This window comes from Hesperophylax consimilis, chromosome 29, assembly GCF_061612785.1.
Source record: "Hesperophylax consimilis isolate HC1 chromosome 29, BYU_Hcon_1.0, whole genome shotgun sequence".
NCBI lineage: Eukaryota > Metazoa > Arthropoda > Insecta > Trichoptera > Limnephilidae > Hesperophylax > Hesperophylax consimilis.
The window spans coordinates 2,686,424-2,707,704 of record NC_142864.1 but is presented as its reverse complement, the minus strand read 5'-3'; positions in this window follow the sequence as shown (position 1 = coordinate 2,707,704).

The window sequence follows — 21,281 nt, the reverse complement described above, 5'->3', positions numbered from 1 at the left end:
ATGTTTGCATCACGACCGTACTGTTGTCCATCTCCAATAGACAGCTCAATATCATAAATATTCTAGAAAGTGTTATAATATTCGTTTTGACACTTTTAAAGAGGAGATTTTCCATTCGGCAATCCAATAATCCAGCGTTTGATTTTAAATTCCGATTGCCAACATAAAAAAAAATACTAGAGAGTGAACCGGAGCAATAAATAATAAGCAATACTTAAAGCTGGCCCTCTACTACGTTACGCCGATTTACTTTGAATATTAAATCATCAGGAGTGTAAAATATTCTTCCGCTTAGCAGTTTCTTCTCTTTTCTCTACGCTTCTTCGCCTCTGTGTATTTCGAAATATTATTTAAGATGTAAGCTTTGGTAGTCAGATCCGTGCTGAGCGGATTATGACCCGTTTTTCAAAGGAAGGGTGCACTTGTGGGTTGTGTTGTAGGAAAGAAAAGTCTCTGAAAAATTGTGTGAAGCTCACGGCGACCTTCTAATAATAATTCATCCCGGGTTATTATTATTTTGCGGAAATGATTCTAACGCAATTTTAAGGCGAAGCTTAATGCCAAATCACTATTTTGATTCATCTTTTTAACGAATTGGTGAACATTATGAATACCAAAAAATATGCTTTAGATAAATTGAAGGTTTTTATATCGCTTCGCTTGAGTAGAATACAAATAAAAAAATAAATTACTCAATACAAAAAAAAAATTTAAACTACTAAAAAAATATTTTTTCAATAGAAATTTATTAACGCGTAAAAAACAACTTTAAAAAATACAGTATTAAAGCCAAGATTATCTGTGACAGTTTCACTAGATTAACTTTTTTGCTTTCTTATAAAATTATTTACAAAAATATTAAAAACCAGTTTTTTGCTTGAAATCGAACGTTTCTAGACTCCTTTTGTCAAGCGATTTTAATGAATATTACCTACGATATAAGGTATACCAAAAATATAACACATTTTTGGCTTGTAGCTTCCTCTTAAGACGTGTTTTTAGAAGAATCTAAAACATACTAAATTCAGTTGTAAGTCTGTCTGTGAGGAGTAATTGTACCTCTGGTTTAGCACTGTCGAACTCTGCCAGAATAAAAGTTCTACGTAAAATTGAATTTCAGTAAAAAAAAGGGGACTAGGGGAAAAGCTCGATCTGATGCTGCGAGCACATGTGCCCGAGGCAAATCCCTACTGGGCGTAATGAGCACGGCAAATAATGTACGGGGAGCGTCTGTTTGCAGAGGACGGATTACCACACACAAGAAAAGGTGTCAAAATAAGGGAAGCCTTTGCACAGACGACATGGACGGTTATAAAAAATATACAATATGAGAGTTTGCTAGCAAAATAATACTGATGTTCTTTTTTACTTTAAAGTGATATAAATAAGTTATTTTGTGAAAGAATAAAAAGTCGTTTCGAAATAAAGTGAAATATCAGAAATTTCTACATATGTAAATATATGTCATGTCAACAGGCCTGCTCATCTGGAATAAACTTCTCATATTAATCTTCAGAATTTGACTGAATTTAAACGGGCTTTAAAAACAAAATTATTTAAAAATCTTAACTAAAACTTCCGGTAATTTTTTGGTTTCGGTTGCCTCCTTATTGTACCTTTTAAAATGTCTGCTCAGAAGATTCTCATTTCTGAGCACAAACTGCCTCCTGTTTTATATTATGTTTTTAGTTTTAATATTCTTGTTTTGTCCTGTCCTGCTGTTATTGTTATTCTAAGTTTTGTCATCACTTTGTATAAACAGTATCTATATTTAGTGTTATAATACTAGATCTGTATTGGGTAAGGCACACTGTAGGAATTATTTTACGAACATGACCACTAATACTAAATTACCGTTTTTAAGTTTGTTATAGTTAAGCCCATTTGAAGTAAAATAACACTAAACTGTGCTATATAAATGCTATGTTATTATTATTATTATTAAGACAGTAGTTATAGGCCTTAGTTATAAGGCACTAGATATAAGTCTTAGATGTAAGTAACTAGTTTTATGTCCGCAGTTCTAGTATTAATTGTTTAAGAAAGATATTTGTACAGCGACCTTGAGGTGATTTTTCACGACAACGGCGCTATATAAATTAGCCAAATATTATTATTATTTTTTTTTTTTAAACTTCCGATTTTACTGTCCGGGTTAAATCTTCTTACCCATAGGAAAAACTAAACCCTTCCACCCACTTTTCCACAAATGATCATCTAGTCAATCAACATTATGCAAGTGAATTATATAAACAAAATAAATACAAAACAATACAAGAACAACACGTCAACTCACAAGAGATCAAATGGGAAAATAATTCACCGACTCCAGATATTTTCATATCAGAGGGTTCGGCTCGTTAGAACTTCTAACAGGGCCTATAAATCCTACTGATCCCTCAACATAAATATTTAAAAAATCTTTCGTTATCCTACATGTATTCAAAATGACCGACTTTTGCATCTTTACATATAAATTTTTTGATAGATCTAATACAATTTTTAATGAGAGAGCTAGGTATAATGCCAGTAGCCGAAATAACGAATGGTAATATTTTTATAGTCTGAGAATGCCAAATTCTTTTCATTTCATTTCCTAAATGTGTGTATTTTCTTATTTTTTCATTAACAGATTTTTGAATATTATTATTATATCATATTTAGTTGTGAATGATGAATATTTGGAGCAGGTGGATGAGTTTATGTATACAGGAAGTATCTTTACGAGAGTTGGAAAGACTGATAATGATATTGAAAGGAGGGTAAATGCAGGTAACTCTATCAATGGAGGACTGAAGTCTACATAGAGTGCTGATACCATCTCTGATGTATGATAGTGAGGCATGGAAATGCACGGAGAAAAATGAGTATTAATAATAAGATTAAATAATTTATATAGCGCCGTTTCCGTGAAAAATCACCTGAAGGGCGCTGTACAAATAAATTTATTAATTAATAAATACTAAAGATAATTACTTATATCTAGTGATTTACGACTGAGGCCTGTCTTAAAGACATATTTATTTACCTATGTAGAAACTTATAACTAATATACTTACATTTAAAAGTTTTTTTTGTTTTTCACTAATTTTTTTAAAATTTTATTTATTTATTTTATTTGAATATTACATTTAGTTACAATACTGACGTATTGCCCATCTCACTAGGTGTGTAACGCCTGTGTTGAGATAGCAATTTACATTTGGTTGTTAACTAGGTATCGATAATTTCTAATTTTACTAGCGCCAGAACAAGATATTCAAAATCCCTTCAAATTATTGTTAATCTGGTTAAAAACGGAATTGCAGGCCGTTTCCTGATAAACTTTAAATAAATTCATAATATATCGGAACACGTGTTCATGCCCCTGCATTTGCCTTGAAACAATGGAAATATTTATTATTATTTTTATGAACACGTGTTCCGCCATCGTGATAATACATTCGTATTTTACTAAGAGTTTATTAGGAAACCGATCAATGTGTTCGTAAAGGGTCTGCAATCCCGTTTTTAACCGGATTACGAATCATTTGAAGAGACTCTTAATAAATAAGCTTTATTCAATATTAGTATTTTTTTCTCCGTATGGCAGAGGATGGATGAATGTGGAGATCCGCATAGCATGCCGTGATTTAACAAGTTCAACAGAATTCAGGTCTTAACTAAAAACTTACCTTTTTAAGCTGTCATACCCTTAAATTAAATATACCATTCCTGAGAGAAAGTCCAGTAATATCCAATTTTCTAATTATGTCCTAAATCCAGTATCTAAATTTCGCTAATAAACAATTATTTAATTTTAATTAAGTGTTAATCTTATGTGACCTACCAGGCAAGTATTGTACATTATATTATCTCCATATATAGTTAGTAATAACACAGTAGAAATGTATTATATACTTGTACAGCGCCCTTGAGGTGATATTGCACAAAAACGGCGCTTTAAATATCATCCAAATATTATTATTATTATTTATTTATCCCGGTTCTGCGCTAGTATGTTTCGTTTGTTTTAAAAGCATATTAAAGTGAACGTGGCAGTAGTAAAAAGCCAGGGTTAGTGAGGCAAAACCTAGCAAAGCAAGAACTGCGAGCCCCTGCGGAATAAACGCGATATTTCATACGCATCTAAATCAACGTTTTCGTATAAAAGAGTTTATTTTTTCTAAATCCAATCCATTTGTCATTGCCAAACTACCACTAAAATACTACAAACACAGATTATAAGAAGCACGCGATAAGAAAAAACGAATATGTATTTCAGAGAAAAACAAGTGGTGGCAGAAGCGAAACGAACAAAGACAGCTAGATACAATTCCATTTTAGAGACAAATGAGGGCGCTGCGATCGTTTAAATTAGAGGTTCCCAAAGTGGTCTATATGGACCCCCAGGGGTCGATATCGATATCCATTCTGGGGGTCTATGTCAGCGAGAAAAAAATTTGGGGGTCCACGAGATTCAAATGGGGTACATACGAGCTGACCCCCCATTTACCTCAAGTCAACATTTAGGATTTCCGTAAATGACACAATAGACCTAACACAAATATAATAACTTTTCAATTCTGAATAGTGACTGCGATACTGATAGTATCTTCCAATCTGAAATGTGCCGCAAATTTATATTTTTAAGTGAGTACATTGTGAAATAACACAAATTAATCGGTTCACGCGAAATGTTCGTCATTCTTCATAATTGTTAATCGACACCACTTCCAAACAACATTTATATGTTTGTGGGCCCAGAAATCCCGAATAAAATTATTGTTGAAGCGGCTCACATTTACCCGGAAATATAAGGAAGCCTATTAAGTCCTTAGTTTCGTTGTTGTTGTTGTTGTTGACATCAAGAAAATAATATTCCAAGAATAACTATTTGAAGAAAGCACTCAACTCGCTTTTTAACTCATTTGAATCAAATCGCCGCTCCGCGCAGAATAACCGGTATCTCAAAATTAGAATATCAAATCAATTCATAGAAAATATCTGAAAACGATTCATATCCAACAAATCTATATTTATCGGGCAATTTATAACGTAACTATAGCAACACCGATTTGGAAATAAATCTATAAGTGAGGTAAATGTTGACTTTAGGATCTGACAGATTGACAATGGACGGGAAAATTAGCGTAATCGAATTTTTCTTACAATCTTGCAATTTTTCTGCAAACAATTAACCCTCACATTAATAAAACAAGTTTAAAGTTTTAACTGATAAACAACCATTAATGTATAGTAATTAATGGTTGTTCATCGGTTGTGTAGAATTTAAAACACGTTTATTAGTAAAGTCCTAAGTATTAACTCTTGACACGCCAAGATACCAAACAAAACGTCTGTAACCAAATGGGTCTTCCGACGACCCCATGCATTTTTCTGTTTTATGGGCTTTTAAACTATAGAGATCACAATTATAACTAACTAACTATCACGCCGGCATCTTCCCCGAAGGGGTGGGCAGAGAGGACGGACTGCCAAACAACTCGGTATTGGCACACACTCCTTGCCTCATTCACATTCGTACATCGTCTCTTACATAATCTTCTATTATTCTGACTGTTGATATGGCCCGACTCAAGTATCTGATTCACTTGGTGGTGCAATGTCTTCCTCGGGCGTCCCCGACTTCTGCTGCCATTCACATTTGCGTCATATATTCTCCTTACACTTCTTTCTTCGTTCATTTGGTCTACATGACCAAACCATCTAAGCGTTCCATTAATCTTACATCAGTCTTGCATTCTGTGATGTATGGAGTATTGAAGTGGGTGAAGGTCGTACACAATAATGATACGTGATCTATGTACTGGTATTTATTAGGGAGCTGCTTGTAACAAAAGAGGACAATCCTTGTTTGCATCGCCTTATATAGCATCTCTCAAGCATGCTATCTCGCTCGCACTTACACACATTCATACAGACATCACACATTCTTTGCGGATCTCCACATTTCTCACACGATTATACATGGTTTTACACACATACCTCAGGGATCTCAATCCCAATTATTAATGGTAACTTATGTATTTGCGCAGGAAAACGTATTATATTTAAGCTAACATTAGGAGGATAGTAATTTTGGGGACTACCTACTCCCCCACTTGGCTGCGGGATAGTTATAAAGTAAAACCTCCATTTTATTTTTTGATAATTTATTTTACAAATATTTTTATAGATATATTTACATAGATCTTACAAAAAGAGTAGTATTCAGTTTAATTGTAAGAAAGGTGTTTACTAAGTTATTTTTTTTTATTTAAAATTAAATTTCCACAATTTTGTAAGACTTATCTAAAATACGAGTACCATGATTAATTTAAAAAATTTTTTTAAGTATGTACTCTGTTTATGCACCTCTCTCTCTCTCTCTCTAATATATGTTTCTACAATCCCCCACCCAATCTGTTACCCAATTACCTGTCCCTGTCTGATAGTGTGGAGTACCTACATTAGTGATATTTGCAACAATTTATTTGTACTTGACCAGTCTGTTAAGAAAACCTGTGCAGTGTTCACATTAAGTGTTTCCTCAGTATGTTTAATTCAAGTGTATTACAGAGCTTGTGCAGTGATGACCGCGAAGTGTCCCTCTAATCCATAATATCGATCGAAAAGACCAAGAGTAAGTCAAAATCTTTTCAAATTCTAACTGTTAACCACAACTACACCAATTGTTGCGTCAAATATTGATCATAGTCCACAATAAAACCAGGAAATGATTCGCATACAATATTGCGACCACAGCTCCTTTGAAACTTATTCACAGCGCAGCGCAGAAGAAGCGACTATCACCAAATTAGAATACCAGATCAATTCACAGAAATAATTCGACAAAGATTTAAATCTTGGAAATTATTTATCAGGCAATTTATAACCACGGCTCATCATCCGGTTGATATAAGTAAATTTTCCCAATCTAAATAATATCTCGGGAGACATGGTGCGTGATGTCATTTATTTTCACGAAGATTACAAATTCAGCCCAGCGTAAATAATTCACGCAGCTAAAAAAGTACCCAAAAAATTGACTTAGGAATATTTGACAAAGGTTCAACTTATTAGAATGTTAACTGAATATAAAAGCATTAACTAAACCTTAATGCCTAAGAAATTTGATATTTTTTTAATCCTTTTAGTATTTTTTTAAAAATATATTTTACTTATAAACTTCAAACAAAGCATGGTTACGAGAAGGTTATTTATTATTTATTACAGCCCTTTTTAGGAGCTTTTACATATGAATAGTAAAAAATAAAAAGTACATATTTATTATACATAACTCAACTGTCTCAGTAACAATCTTTTGTATTTGTTAAGTGATAAATTAAAAATATACTCGGTATAATTATATCCCTCCATAAGTATTCTAGGCAATGAAGAATACGGTGACCGGGTATGTCATCAAATTGACAATTCAACACACCTCCATAAAGTGATATGAAGTCATGAAAAGTGATGAAACAAAAACTAGATTAAATAGGTTACATGGGTAACTATTAAACCTAGTTTTTGTTCACTTTCACTTTTCATGACTCAATATCACTTTTTGGAGGTGTGTTGAATTTTCATTTTGATGAAATATCATGGAACCGAGGAATACATATGGTAGTTAGTACCAGAATTTATTTCTGCACTGAAATAAATCCCGACTCGTGATAGTATTACGTGGTGGAATCCGCAAGCTTATCAATGCAATTAATTCTGGACTATCAGATGCATCATTTAGAATTTCATGTAGAAATATCAAGTCAGTAAAAATCCTTCTGTAAGAAAATATACGCATATTCATTTCAATGAAAAGCTGACAGCAAAAAAGTTCAACAAGATTGCTTAATCTGTTGGAGAAACATGCTTTTTGAAATAATAACAGACAAGACTGAACCATGGCAATGCGTGACGGGGTACCGGTAATTATAAAATAATGAGAATAATCAAAAATCATGCATGTCCAATTTTTTTAAATATAAATTATAATTATATTTCTCTGTGTGCACTCACATATTCTCCAAGCTTAAACTTTCTGATAAAAGTATGTTTATCTAAAGTAACCTGCCAGGTAAGTAGATATGTTTGCTATATCTGTTTGTGTCATGTCTCTGCTTTGCTTGCAGATTTCTGTGTTGGGAACTCTTTGATAAAGTAAAAGGTTCTTTTACTATAATTTTGTTTATTCACGTAACAATTAATAAGTCTGGATTTAGCTACACTGTTCAATACCCGAGGTAATTCTCTGTTTCTAGAAGCTTGTTGTTTATCAATAATATCCCACAGGCAATTGCTACACTCTAGCGACATCTGTCGGACTCTGGAGTAAGCTTTCTGACTAGTGACATCTAACGCTTGAATACCCAACTTATTACCATACATCACAGTTTGTAAATAATCAAATTAGATAGAGCCCAGGAACTCATAATTGTACAGCGCCCTTGGGGTTTTTTTTCACAAAAACGGCGCAATACAAATTATCCAATTATTATTATTATTTTAAAACATTATTTCACAGCTTCATAGCCCCTGATGGACATGATGTTTATGGCTGAAAATATGTGCGCTTACATTGAAATTATAAAACGTGACTCCGTGACGATCGAGAAGATTACTACTTTATCCAAACAGAATAAAAAATAAGAAAGATTACGAACGTTTGAAAAAATATGCCCGCGGCGAGAAAATCTTATGTAAGTATTACAATACCTATCCAATTTTGTTAAAATTTACAAAAAATTACAAAATCTTGGGGAACTCGTGTAATTATTTAACAACCCGCGGCGTATTACATTATATTTTTATGCACATATTTTGATTTCCGCGAAAATTAATTCAAATAACCGATTGAACATCGGAAATTTGAATAAAAATACCGCCAAAGGGCGCACAGTGTTCATGAAAGGTTAAACGTAAATTTTTAATCAGGTGTGAGTTAGTACCTACATATCTAGAGAGTTTGCCCTTCTCCGCCATCTGATTGGACAGCCGCACAGAGGTTTGAATCGCAATATTACCTTGACAAAAATACCATTTTTACCATAGTCGGATATTATTGAAATTATTATAATAATAGTAATAAAAACATTTGGATAATTATTATAAAGCCGCTTTTATCAAAATTCGCCCCTAAGGCACTGCACAAATTTTACTATTTTTTTATGATAAACTAATGTTTATAAGACATGGTTTTTATGCACAGCACAGAGGATAATAAATTATTATGAGCATTAATTACTCACCTGAAATATCCATACAAATTGAAAATATCTCCCGAGTAAAAATAAATGCCGCTGACGGGTATTAAACCCGCACCTTCTCATGTCCGGTCAGGTGTTCTGGACCAGTGAGCTACGCCGGCTTATTCCCAACCCGCCAAATAATTCAATATGTACAAGTACTTCAATCGACAATTATTACTGCTTATTATATTTTTTCACCTGTAAACAACCAAATTTATTTTTATAGGAAAGTCTTTTTTAGTGCTGAATTAAAATTGCTGATTTAGAAGTGCTGGAAAAATATATAATGCAATTTTGTGTCAAAATTTAAAAGAAATCAAAGGTGAAGAACTTTCGGAAATTTAATATTTTGAACAAACGAACATTTACATTTTATTTATATAGATAGAAACCATTTTTCAGATAACCTGGATAAAACACGTTGGACAATGTGGTTAAAAATAACTATAAAAAACTTATCGTAACATTGGGTGAGGTGGTCGATAGCCCGGTGGTAGGACGCTTTCCTGAGAAAAGTTCTGTACTATAATAAATTATAGGATTTACATGAAATGTTAGATTCCTTTTTTGTCCAGAAAAAAATATATACAGCCCTCTGTGGGGCGTTCGCTACCGGAATCCAGTAACGTATAGGAATTTGCATACCGGAACGGTTTCATCGCAAAGATTGGAATTGATTCCGATAACCACCGTTGCTTGCCCGAAGCCCGGCGCCCGTGACGTCACTAGTGCGGGCGGAAAAACATAAACGACGAAAATCGTTACTTCGTCTTCTTCTTCTACTTAAACTTTCAATGGTTTTGTTTGGTACAGTTTGGGGGTGGATCGTGGAGAGAGATTACCGGCTGGAGAGTATTTTAAAGCGACATGATTAAATGGGGTTTTAAATGCTTTTTGGCGAAACCGGGTGAATAGGGAAAAGATAAACTTTAGCGCGAAAAGAAGCCCCAGAGTCAGTAGGAACTAAGGTATTCCTATATTTTTGAATCGAAAAACACGACCATATCGCATTTCTTGTGTTCTTCTTTATTCTATGGTTACGACCATATCTTTGACACATTCTATAGATATACATAATGATGATGAAATACAGAGTTTGGTATTAGAAATTTAAGGCCTGATTGGCCATTTTTGATTTTCATTGGATCACGAAATACGCCTACATAGCGTTTCTGTGTTTTTCTGTATTCTGTGTTTTTTCTGTAATCTGTGTTTTTCTGTATTCTGTGTTTTTCTGTATTCTGTGTTCAATAACGACACATTTTAGAGTTTAAAGGCTTCGGGAAGAAAGGGCCAAGATTAACGAAGAAAGACATGCGAATACTGGTAACCACCGGTTCCAGATTACAAAATAATGAGTAAGGGAAAGGATTTGTTGCTTATCATATATTTAGAAGAGACACGAAGCGAAAAACTAGGTGGCACTCTTATACGTCCAATTCGACTTGGCCTCGAACACTCGATTATCGCCAGTTGAACACGTTTCGACGACGAATTAGTACCTACGAATAAGCAAATCTAATTATATAGCTATTAATATTAATTTTTAGCTCTCTTATTCTAAATTTAGGCGTATTACAAATAAATACATGTAGGATTACGAAAGATTTTTTAAATATTTATATTGAGGGATCAGTAGGATTTATAGGTCCATTAGAAGTTCTACCGAGCCGAACCCTGTGATATGAAAATATCTGGAGTCGGTGAATTATTTTCCCATTTGATCTCTGGTGAGTTGACGTGTTGTTTTTGTATTTATTATGCTTATATAATGCACTTGCATAATGTGGATTGACTAGATGATCATTTGTGGAAAAGTGTGTGGACGGGTTTAGTTTTTCCTGCGGGGAAGATTTAACCCGGACATAAAGTCGGAAAATAAATTCTTGCTAATGCGCTATATAATTATGAAGGTTTTTTAAATTTCTTGGTGATATAACTCTGAATTGTCGCATTGAAGTATAAATCGGCGTCGCATTGACTGGAAAACGTGAAAAAGTTCAGAGGTCGACTATTTTACCGTTCCGTATCGAGGTTCGATCTCGCCTCGCTGTATGGGTGGGTAGGTATGAATATCCTGGTTCTCCCCACCCCTCCCCGCCACGGATAAAACCCTTCCACTATCTGTCCATAAATTACGGTAGAAAGGTTGGGAAAAACCGTCGCGAAGAATAATTCAGTGGAAAAGTAGGGAATGAGAACAAGAAAAAATTCTTACCCAGTGATATAAACTTAACGAGAATCGTCTTCCAGATCCAACCAAACCAATTTGGATAATAAGTGAGTGAGGCGGTGAACTGAAGAAGATGAATCTTCTATATAAATAATAATGTAAATCTCCGGAAATTCTTCAACGATTACTTTGAAATTTTTACACGACGATGCATTCGAATACGCGTGTGTTTTTTATATTTATGGGTGTGACAGGTAAAAACATATTTTATTGAAAAAACAGCGCCATCTTATGGATGTAAAAGCAACACGCGATATTGTTTCTCTATCTGCACAGACCGACTGAGACACTAAATTTAAGAAATTAATTAACTAAATTAAGGAATTTATTGAAAAAATTAACTAAATTCAATAATTAACTAAATTTATTAATTAACTAAATTTATTAATTAACTAAATTTAGTAATTAACTAAATTTATTAATTCACTAAATTTATTTACTAACTAAATTTATTAATTAACTAAATTCATTAATTAACTAAATTATATTAATTAATTTATTTAAAAAATTAACTAAATAAACTACTTAATTAACACTTCTAATATGAAGATATTACTACTTAGATTAACGGAGTTCCAATATCTTAACGACAGGTGTAAAGCTGTACGAATAAAATCCAACAAAAATGGATGACAACACTCATCATTAAGTTTTCTATTAATGATTAGTGAAAACTTAATTAAAAACTTTTAAATAAATTAAAACCACTGGATGCACGAGGTAAACAATGCTTGAGAATATTTTTAATTTATTTTGATTCAGGCCCCCTCTTGTTTGTTCTACTTCCACGCCCCGTACCTTGAAATAAAGATTCCATATAAATTTCACCTGAATGGTTTCCGGATAATTCCAGAATACCCAGAAAAATAATAGGTTTATTACTTACTTGCCAACCTTTGGTAGGTTTTTCTGTAGCCAAAGTCGCTTAGGTAGATTGTTATTTTTCATCTTCTTATCAAAGGACACTTACCTGAAACAAAAAGAATTATAAAAATTAACAAACATGAATTAATTTTGCATTAAAATATTTATAAATTAATGTAATGCTGTCTATTATTGGACATGGTAAATTGAGATTACGAAATATACATATATTAGATGATTTAAGCGTGAAGAGAGGACAAACGAAGAAACGAGTGTAGGGAGAATATATTTATTTATTTATATTATACGCCAATATGGGCGTAATAATTTGGTGGAAATTTGGTTTAAATTATATACAACTCATTCACAATAATAGTATTATGCCAACCTTAATTATTATACTAATTCAGATATGTTATTATAACCTTCTTGGAACTACATTCCGTACATCTACTATTTCTGCGAAAGTATTGCCAACTGCATGCAATCTAGGTAGATACAAGCGAGTATATAAATGACTCAGTTCTGATATTGTAAATCTCCGTATACAAAGTCCACAGTCACACCATTTCTTTCGTAGTAATGCTGGTTTTTAAACACAGATAAATTGTTTATTAATTGTCATAATTAATTAATTGTCATAATTAACCTACCGTCATTGATTACACAGATAGTGAATACGCTCCACATTAAAACTTCCAAAACATTAGAAAATTGCAAGTAAACACAACATAAAGTGTCGAAGTAGTTAAATCACTTCATCTTCGAAATATTCAATCAGTTAGATTTTTAAATTATCGTGTGTGCTGTGCAGTGCTGTGTTTTAAAAATATTAAAATAACAATTTTCAACTGGTAAACATACCAAACGCGCAGGCGCATTATCAGTCCGTCATTACTATCGCCATTGGTCGAAAGTGTCGTCACTTTTGAATAGTGCTAAACAGTTTGCGGGAAACAGGCGTTTGTGTATAAACTAATTACGAATAAAGTTAACATATTTTTAACTCTTTTTAAATAAATTTTAATATGGATTTAAACGAGAACTCTCTTAACTATATGACCAAGGCCAAGGATCTACTCTGTTCGCTGATAAAAATTATTAATGACCCCGGCAACAAATTTACGAAGGAGCAAATGGGTAAAATTACCCCGATAACAACGGATCTGTTAGGAACCACAGGATTGATGGCTGTTCGTATGGGAATGCTGGAAGGAGAATTGTCAACATTAAAAAGTGTAACGGATACTCAGTCTATTGTTACTAACCCGACAAATACTTCATCTTCAATAAATGATTTGCTCGCAGAGGCCGAGGAAAGAAAAACCCGGTCAAAGAACATTATTTTATTTAATGTTCCCGAAAGTATTTCAGAATCAACAACAACAATTATTAAAATGGACAGCGATAAAGTAGTTTCAGCGATTAGTGATATAAATAATGATTTAATACCGAGTGTGGTTAAGTCGTACAGACTTGGTGTAAAAAAGTCCAACAAAATTAGACCGATTAAGGTCGAATTCAATGACTCTGTCTCGGCTCGCGAGGTTTTGACCAGGAACGCAAAACTGAAAAACGGTATAAAGGCCAGTAACGACCAAACACCATTGCAGAGGACTCAACTTCTAGATTTACGCCAACAACTCGAGACGAGGAAGAACAACGGTGAAACCAATATAACTATCAAATATGTGAACTCTGTACCTAAAATTATTGAATGTGCGCCAAAAAACTGAAACAACAAAAAATAAAATGCTACTACCAAAATGTGAGAGGGATCCGCACTAAACTTCCCATGTTGCTGACTTCGGCGGCAACTATCAGCAGTGATATCTTCATTTTAACCGAAACATGGCTCGACTCAGGAATCAATTCTGCCGAATTAGGCTTCCCAAATTTCAACATCTACCGTATGGATAGGAATTCTAAAACAAGTGCCAAAACGAGAGGAGGTGGTGTAGCCATTGCTATCTCTAAAAATCTCAGTTCTTCAAAAATATCCACAAAAAACACATCCATCGAGCAACTATTTGTCAATGTGAACACTTCTAGAGGTAAAATAATAGTGGGATGTGCATACTTACCTCCGAATTCTGATGTCCAAAGCTACAGCAATCACTGCGACGAGGTTGAATCAATTTGTGCTAAATATCCTAATACTAAACTACTTCTAGTTGGTGATTACAATCTGCCACATTATGATTGGTGTAATATGAATTCTGTCAATTCTTGTTCTAATGTTAATATTCGTGTTATTAGAGATATGGCACTGTTCTTAGGTCTAACACAGTGTAATAATGTTCATAATATAGGAGGTCGTACGTTGGATTTGGCACTGTCAAATGTGTCTGACATCTGTGTTGTGAGAAGTACCGAAATTCTATTACCTGTCGATGTTTACCATCCACCACTAGAAATATGCATGTCTAATCTTAAACCAATTCCTATCGTAAAAAAGGTAGTAGAAACTCGAAATTTCAAAAAAGCTGACTATGTTAAAATTTCAAATTTCCTTAAACAGACTGACTGGTCATTCTTTGATAGCGACGATGATATTAATGTACACCTTAAAAAATTTTACTTCATCGTTAATTCTGCAATTGAACAATTTGTTCCTTTAACGACTTACAGAGAAACTCTATACCCAAAATGGTTCTCAAAAGACCTGATAGACTTAATTTACCTTAAAAAATTATCTCATAAGAGATTCAAACAAAGTCGCCTGGCCATCGATTATACTGCGTTTCAAAAATTGAGGGCAGAGTGCAATAAGCTCTCCGCAAAATGTTACAAAAATTACATTAGTGATGTCGAAGGCTCTATCATGGACGACTCAAATTTCTTTTGGAAATATGTTAAATCCCAAAAAGAAAATGGTACTTACATACCTAGTAGTGTGTCATTCGATTCTAAATTATCCCAAAATCTTCAGGAAACTGTTAATCTTTTTGCTGATTTTTTTAGCGGCGTTTACATTAATGCAAGTGAAGACAGCAATATTTCGTGCTTTGATTTGGTTGAAACTCTTGATATATCTGTCTGTAATGTAACCATAGACGATATTATATCTAAGCTGAAGAGTCTTGATTCCCGAAAATCCGCAGGACCTGATAATGTTCCGCCCAGGTTTTTAGTAAATTGTATGCATACATTGTCATATCCTATTCATAAGTTATTTACAAAGTCACTCTCATCAGGTGTATTCCCGGACCTTTGGAAGTTTAGTCTTTTAACGCCCATTTTCAAAAAAGGTAATAAGAGCGAAGTAACAAATTATAGGCCAATATGTATAATGTCTACTTTACCCAAACTTTTTGAAAGCCTAGTACTAGATAAGTTGATATCCCGAATCAATCGAACCATCTCTCCCCTTCAACATGGATTCATTAAAGGTAGATCTACTCTTACCAATTTGATATTGTACACGAATGATATTGTTAATGCCCTTAATGCATCACATCAAACTGATTCCATATATACTGACTTCAGTAAGGCATTTGATAAAGTAAACCACAAAATATTATTACGTAAACTAAAATTGTTGGGAATAAGAGGGAGTATGTTGGAATGGTTTAAGAGTTATCTATTAGGAAGGTACTTAGCAGTCAAGATAGATTCGTTTACTTCTTATACATTTGCTGCCTCGAGCGGAGTACCACAGGGATCTCACTCGGGCCCAATATTATTTTGTTTGTTTATCAATGATATTGTTAATATTTTTACTAATGTTAAAGTCCTGTTATTTGCCGACGATCTGAAGATATACAGAATAATCAAAGACGATGACGATCGCGCAATTTTGCAGTTGAACCTTAATAAACTATGTGCGTGGTGTTCTGTCAATGATTTGCAACTAAATTTAGGTAAATGCCAGATTATCAGTTTTTACAAAGGCAAAAATCCACTTAATTTTTCCTACTTTATGAATGGTGCTAATCTTCTTCGTGTATCACAGATTCGTGATCTTGGTGTTATATTCCACGAGAGTCTACAGTTTAACGAACACATCGATGAAATAACAAGCGATGCGATGAGAATACTAGGTTTTATTTTGAGAATGGGAGCAAATTTTAAAAGTATGTCAACATTAAAACATCTGTATTGCTCGTTAGTACGAAGCAAATTAGAATACAATTCCACCGTATGGTCACCGTACTACAAGGTCCATTCTCAATCATTAGAAAAGGTACAAAATAAATTCCTTCGGTACATTAATTTTAAAATGAAAATTCCAATCGAATTTATAAATTACAATAACTTGCTTGCTGAAACTAAACTTCTTAAATTATCTGATAGAAGAGTGTTAATTGATTTGCTATTTTTATTCAAAATTATTAAATCTTTAATTGACAGCCCTAATTTGTTGGAACTTATTTGCATTAATGTTCCTGCTAGGCAAACTCGCAGTAAAGATACTTTTAAATTTAACAAGAACCTCAACACTAATTATTCTATTTTTTCACCAATTCCTAGAATTCACAACCTTGCGAATAAATACTGTGAACTTATAGATATATTTGGTTTTGACAATTTTGTGAGCTTTAAAAGGCAACTTATTTCGATTCTATCGGCTAATAATTAACTTTTATAGCTTTAATAATTTTATTACATCTTCTCCCATTCGAAACCTTTCAAGTAAATTATATCCATATTTGTTTGTTTTTTATTTGCTCTACTATACACTTATAATTGTATGCATATACCTACTAACTACTTTTTATACATAACACTATGTTCCATCTCAGATCTTATTATTTCTTATTCATGTCGATATTGCTAAATTCTATTAGTTTTTGCTTTTTACAGGTGCAACTCTTATTTTGTTATTTTTTTTTTTTAAATCTCTGTTATAATGTTCTTTACCTCACGAGTAAGTTACACTCTAATTTATATTGGTTTATCGATTTGTTAAACACACAATTAATACTGGGTTTAAACACACCCACTTACTTACTTTTTATGTTGAACTTTCTTTTACTTACTATTTCATGCTTGGGTATATTTTATATTGAATCCATCTTATTAGTGTTTTGCTAATTTGCACAAAATTTTATTATATGTGTTGCTTTCTTACAATTAACTCCATTTATCTTCTTATGTTCAATTATTGTAATCAATGTAAATGTATATTTTCATGTAAAAGCCCATTAGGACGTAAATAAAATAATAAATAAATAAATAAATAATAAATATTGTTGTTGGAATTAAAATATTTATATGAAGCGAATGTGAAATCGGGGACGCCCGAGGAAAGACATGGCACGATCAAGTGAACCAAATAATTGATTCTGGTCATGTCAAGAGTCAGAATAACAAAAGGGATGTTGGCGACGATGTGTGAATGTAACTAAATCAAGAAGTGTGTGACAGGACTGTAGGAATAATTTTAAAAACATAGCCACTAATACTAAATTACCGTTTTTAAGTTTGTTATAGTAAAGCGCACTTTAAGTGAAGTGACACTAAACTGCGCTATATAAATGCTTTGTTATTATTATTATTAAGATTGAGTTGTTTGGCGGGCTGTCCTCTTTCGATTTGTGTAGCGTCGTTTTTGTGAAACTCAAGGGCGCTGCACAAACATATAATACATTTCTACAATGCTTTATCTTATTACTAACTATAGACTAGACCAGAGGTTCCCAAACTTTTTTGCCCTGTAGACCACTTGCCAAATATTTTTTTTTTAGTAGACCCCCTGCCTGCCGAATATTGAATTTTCCTAAAACTATTAACGTCCCATGTGATAATCATTTCTCTTTTTCGTAAGAAAATTCCCTTCCCTTGCCTGTCCAACAACCGGGTGGCGGGTATAGTTCCTCTGTTTTTGCATTGTGCAGACAGGGACGCCCTTGTGAGGTATTACACCAAATGAAAATGGAGCGGGATAAGCAACGGGAATTTCTTTCTGTAGCTAGCCCTACAGAACTGCGCCTTAAGTTCTTTGTTAGGGCTTATTCCGGTCAGTTCTTCTTGTCATATGATATCCGATTCTTCAACATTCCATTTCCACAGTCAAAATGTCCTTAAATTTAGTTTTGAAGTCTGTGTGAAGTACATTATTTAAATTTTGAACGTCATTATTACCCTGGACGTTTTTCAAAAACATGTTGGGAATCTAGGAAAATTCGCGGCTATCGATTTGCAATGTTTTGCTTGAATATAATTAATACTGACAAGAAAGGAACGTATAATTTTATTATATACCTCAATAAACAACTTTACGAAATATAAAAATACTAATATCAAATAAGTAATTTCTCAGTCAATTATTAGTATTACGCAAACTGTGTTATTTGTGTTAGGTGTATTGTGTCATTTACGGAACTCCTAAATGTTGACTTAAGGTAAATGGGGGTTCGCTCGTATCTACCCCCATTTGAATCTCGTGGACCCCCAAATTTTTTTATCGCTGAGATAGACCCCCAGCAAACCGATATCGACCCCTGGGGGTCTATATAGACCACTTTGGGAACCTCTGGACTAGACAAACTATTATCAACAGATTGCAACCACCAGTTCGTCGTTACTAATACAAAACTAAATGTACAATTCATTTGATCAATGAACGTGATGATGAATGTACTTAAATTATTATTTATTTATATTCTGTACAGGTAGATAATATACAGGACCATACTTTCCTGGGAGGTCACTTGAAATTAAGGCTGTTTATTGTTTATTAGAGAAATTTATATACAGTTCGCAAGCAGGGCACATTTTTTTAAAGAAAGACAAACTTTTCCTGTTACAAATAACCTTGCGATATTTGAAAATCTCCTACTACCATCACAGAGTAAGCGGAAAATGTTTGTTGTGTTGTAATGGAGGTCTTAGCCAGCCCAGGAATTGAACACGCTACGCCTGGGTGGGACCCAAACGCGATGTCAACTAAGCCACCGGCGCACAGTGGTCTGAAAATCGCCTTTCATAGACATAGAGACTAGTTGTCTAGTTTGCAATATTTTATTTACTCTGCAAGCCTAGTCATATGTAAAGCATTTAAGAATTAAAATGAATCATCAACATTAAAAGGTGTTTTTTTCAACTTTGAGGATTTAAAAAAAAAATATCGCAAGTTGCGCCACAATACGAAGTATGTCAAAAAAATACAAATAAATAGTAGTATATCTGTGTGAAAGGATATAATGGCCAACCTTATGATTCCAGAGATAACCTCATTTTTACTGTCAGTGCCATACATAAAAAAATGAAAAAAAACTCCTTCATTTGTACACGCAATTGCTTCATACGAAATTTTATAGCATAGTAATGATCAGCAGAATCCATTTATAGCCAAAAAAAATACCCTTGAAAATTCAAGTCTCTATGTCTATGAAAGGCGATTTTCAGCCCACTGTGCGACGGGCTTATTATTTTAATGGTATTGCCTAAATAGAGCATATGATGTGAAAAACAACTTAGATATCACACAAAACTCTCGTTTATTACTCCCTTCGGAAGAGGAGGGTTCTGGTTTCAATAAACTTCTCGTTTGTCCACTGTTTTTAAGCAGTGGAAAGTGTGTTGCAGGACAAAGTAACACAAAAAAAGCAGTTGCTCCACAACTGAGCTTTCGACAATGAACGCGGAAAATGTGCTTGAATTGTGATGTAGGACTTAGCCAGCCGAGGAATTGAACGCACGACGCCTGGGTGGGACCCAAACGCGATGCCAACCCAGCCACTGACCGGAAAAAATAATTGAACACATGAAATTGGAAATGTCATTATTTATGCTGGTGTTTATTTTACCAAGTTACTTAATGGGCGTATTTAGGAGAGGAAAAGCAAATGTTATATTAATTAGTCGCTTTGTTGACAAATCGCGTAAATAACTATTAAATAAACCGACAAAAAACCCTCAAAATAAAACGCAACATAAAAATATATACGGCTGTTAATTTTTGTGCGAAATTCCCACGACTCGACAAAAATCCATCTTTTGTTTTTCATTTTTTAAGCTTGCGTCATGTGTTTTAAAGTTTATTTTTCGAGGTGAGTCGTGAGACTGATGGGGAGGGCGCCCGAGTGAGGCGCCATTCATCATAATATGTCACCTGGCATTATAATGTGATATTGTGTCACTTGATGATATTCACCGCGCGGCCCCAAAACGGTCTATTATTTCTGTCGCCCGCTAAAACCGACTATTATTATTTCGCTGGAGCTTTGGAGTATTAAATTTATTATTTCCAAAATGGAATGGCGAAGCATTTTTCAAATTGCTGAAGAGGCGGAATAAATTACTGCGGAATCGAGTTTTTTAGAAAACTCCACGTTTTTTATGATTTTAACCAAGAGTTTTAAACACTGGACCAATTATGTTCAGAAATGTGATAATTAATAATAATATTTAATTAAATAATTTATATCTTTTGCGTCGATTTTGTGAGAAAAGTCAACGACGCTGTTGAAATATTGAATCCTAGGGTCTAATCTTATTAACTTAAACATACCTAATTTATATTTTGACCTTTCGACTTATTTCAATGAATTTAATTATCGCATTTCAATTAATTTGATTATCTTATTTTAATTAATTTGATCATCCTATTTCAATTAATTTTGTTATCTAATTTCAACGAATTTGATTTTATTATTTCAAATTAATTTGATTAGCCTATATCAAATTATTTGACTGTCCTGTTTCAATTAATTGACTATCCTACTTCAATTAATTTAATTAACGAATCAAGAAATGTGATTACTTTATTTCAATTAATTTAACTATGTAATTTCAATAAATTTGATTATTTTATTTCAGATAATTCAATTATCCAATTTCAATAAATTTGATTATCTTATTTAAATTACTTTGATTGTCTATTTTCAATGAATTTGATCATCTATTATCCTATTTCAGTTAATTAAATTATCTAATTTCAATAAACTTGACTATCTAATTTATACTGAATTTGATCATCTTATTTCAATTAATTAAATTATCTAATT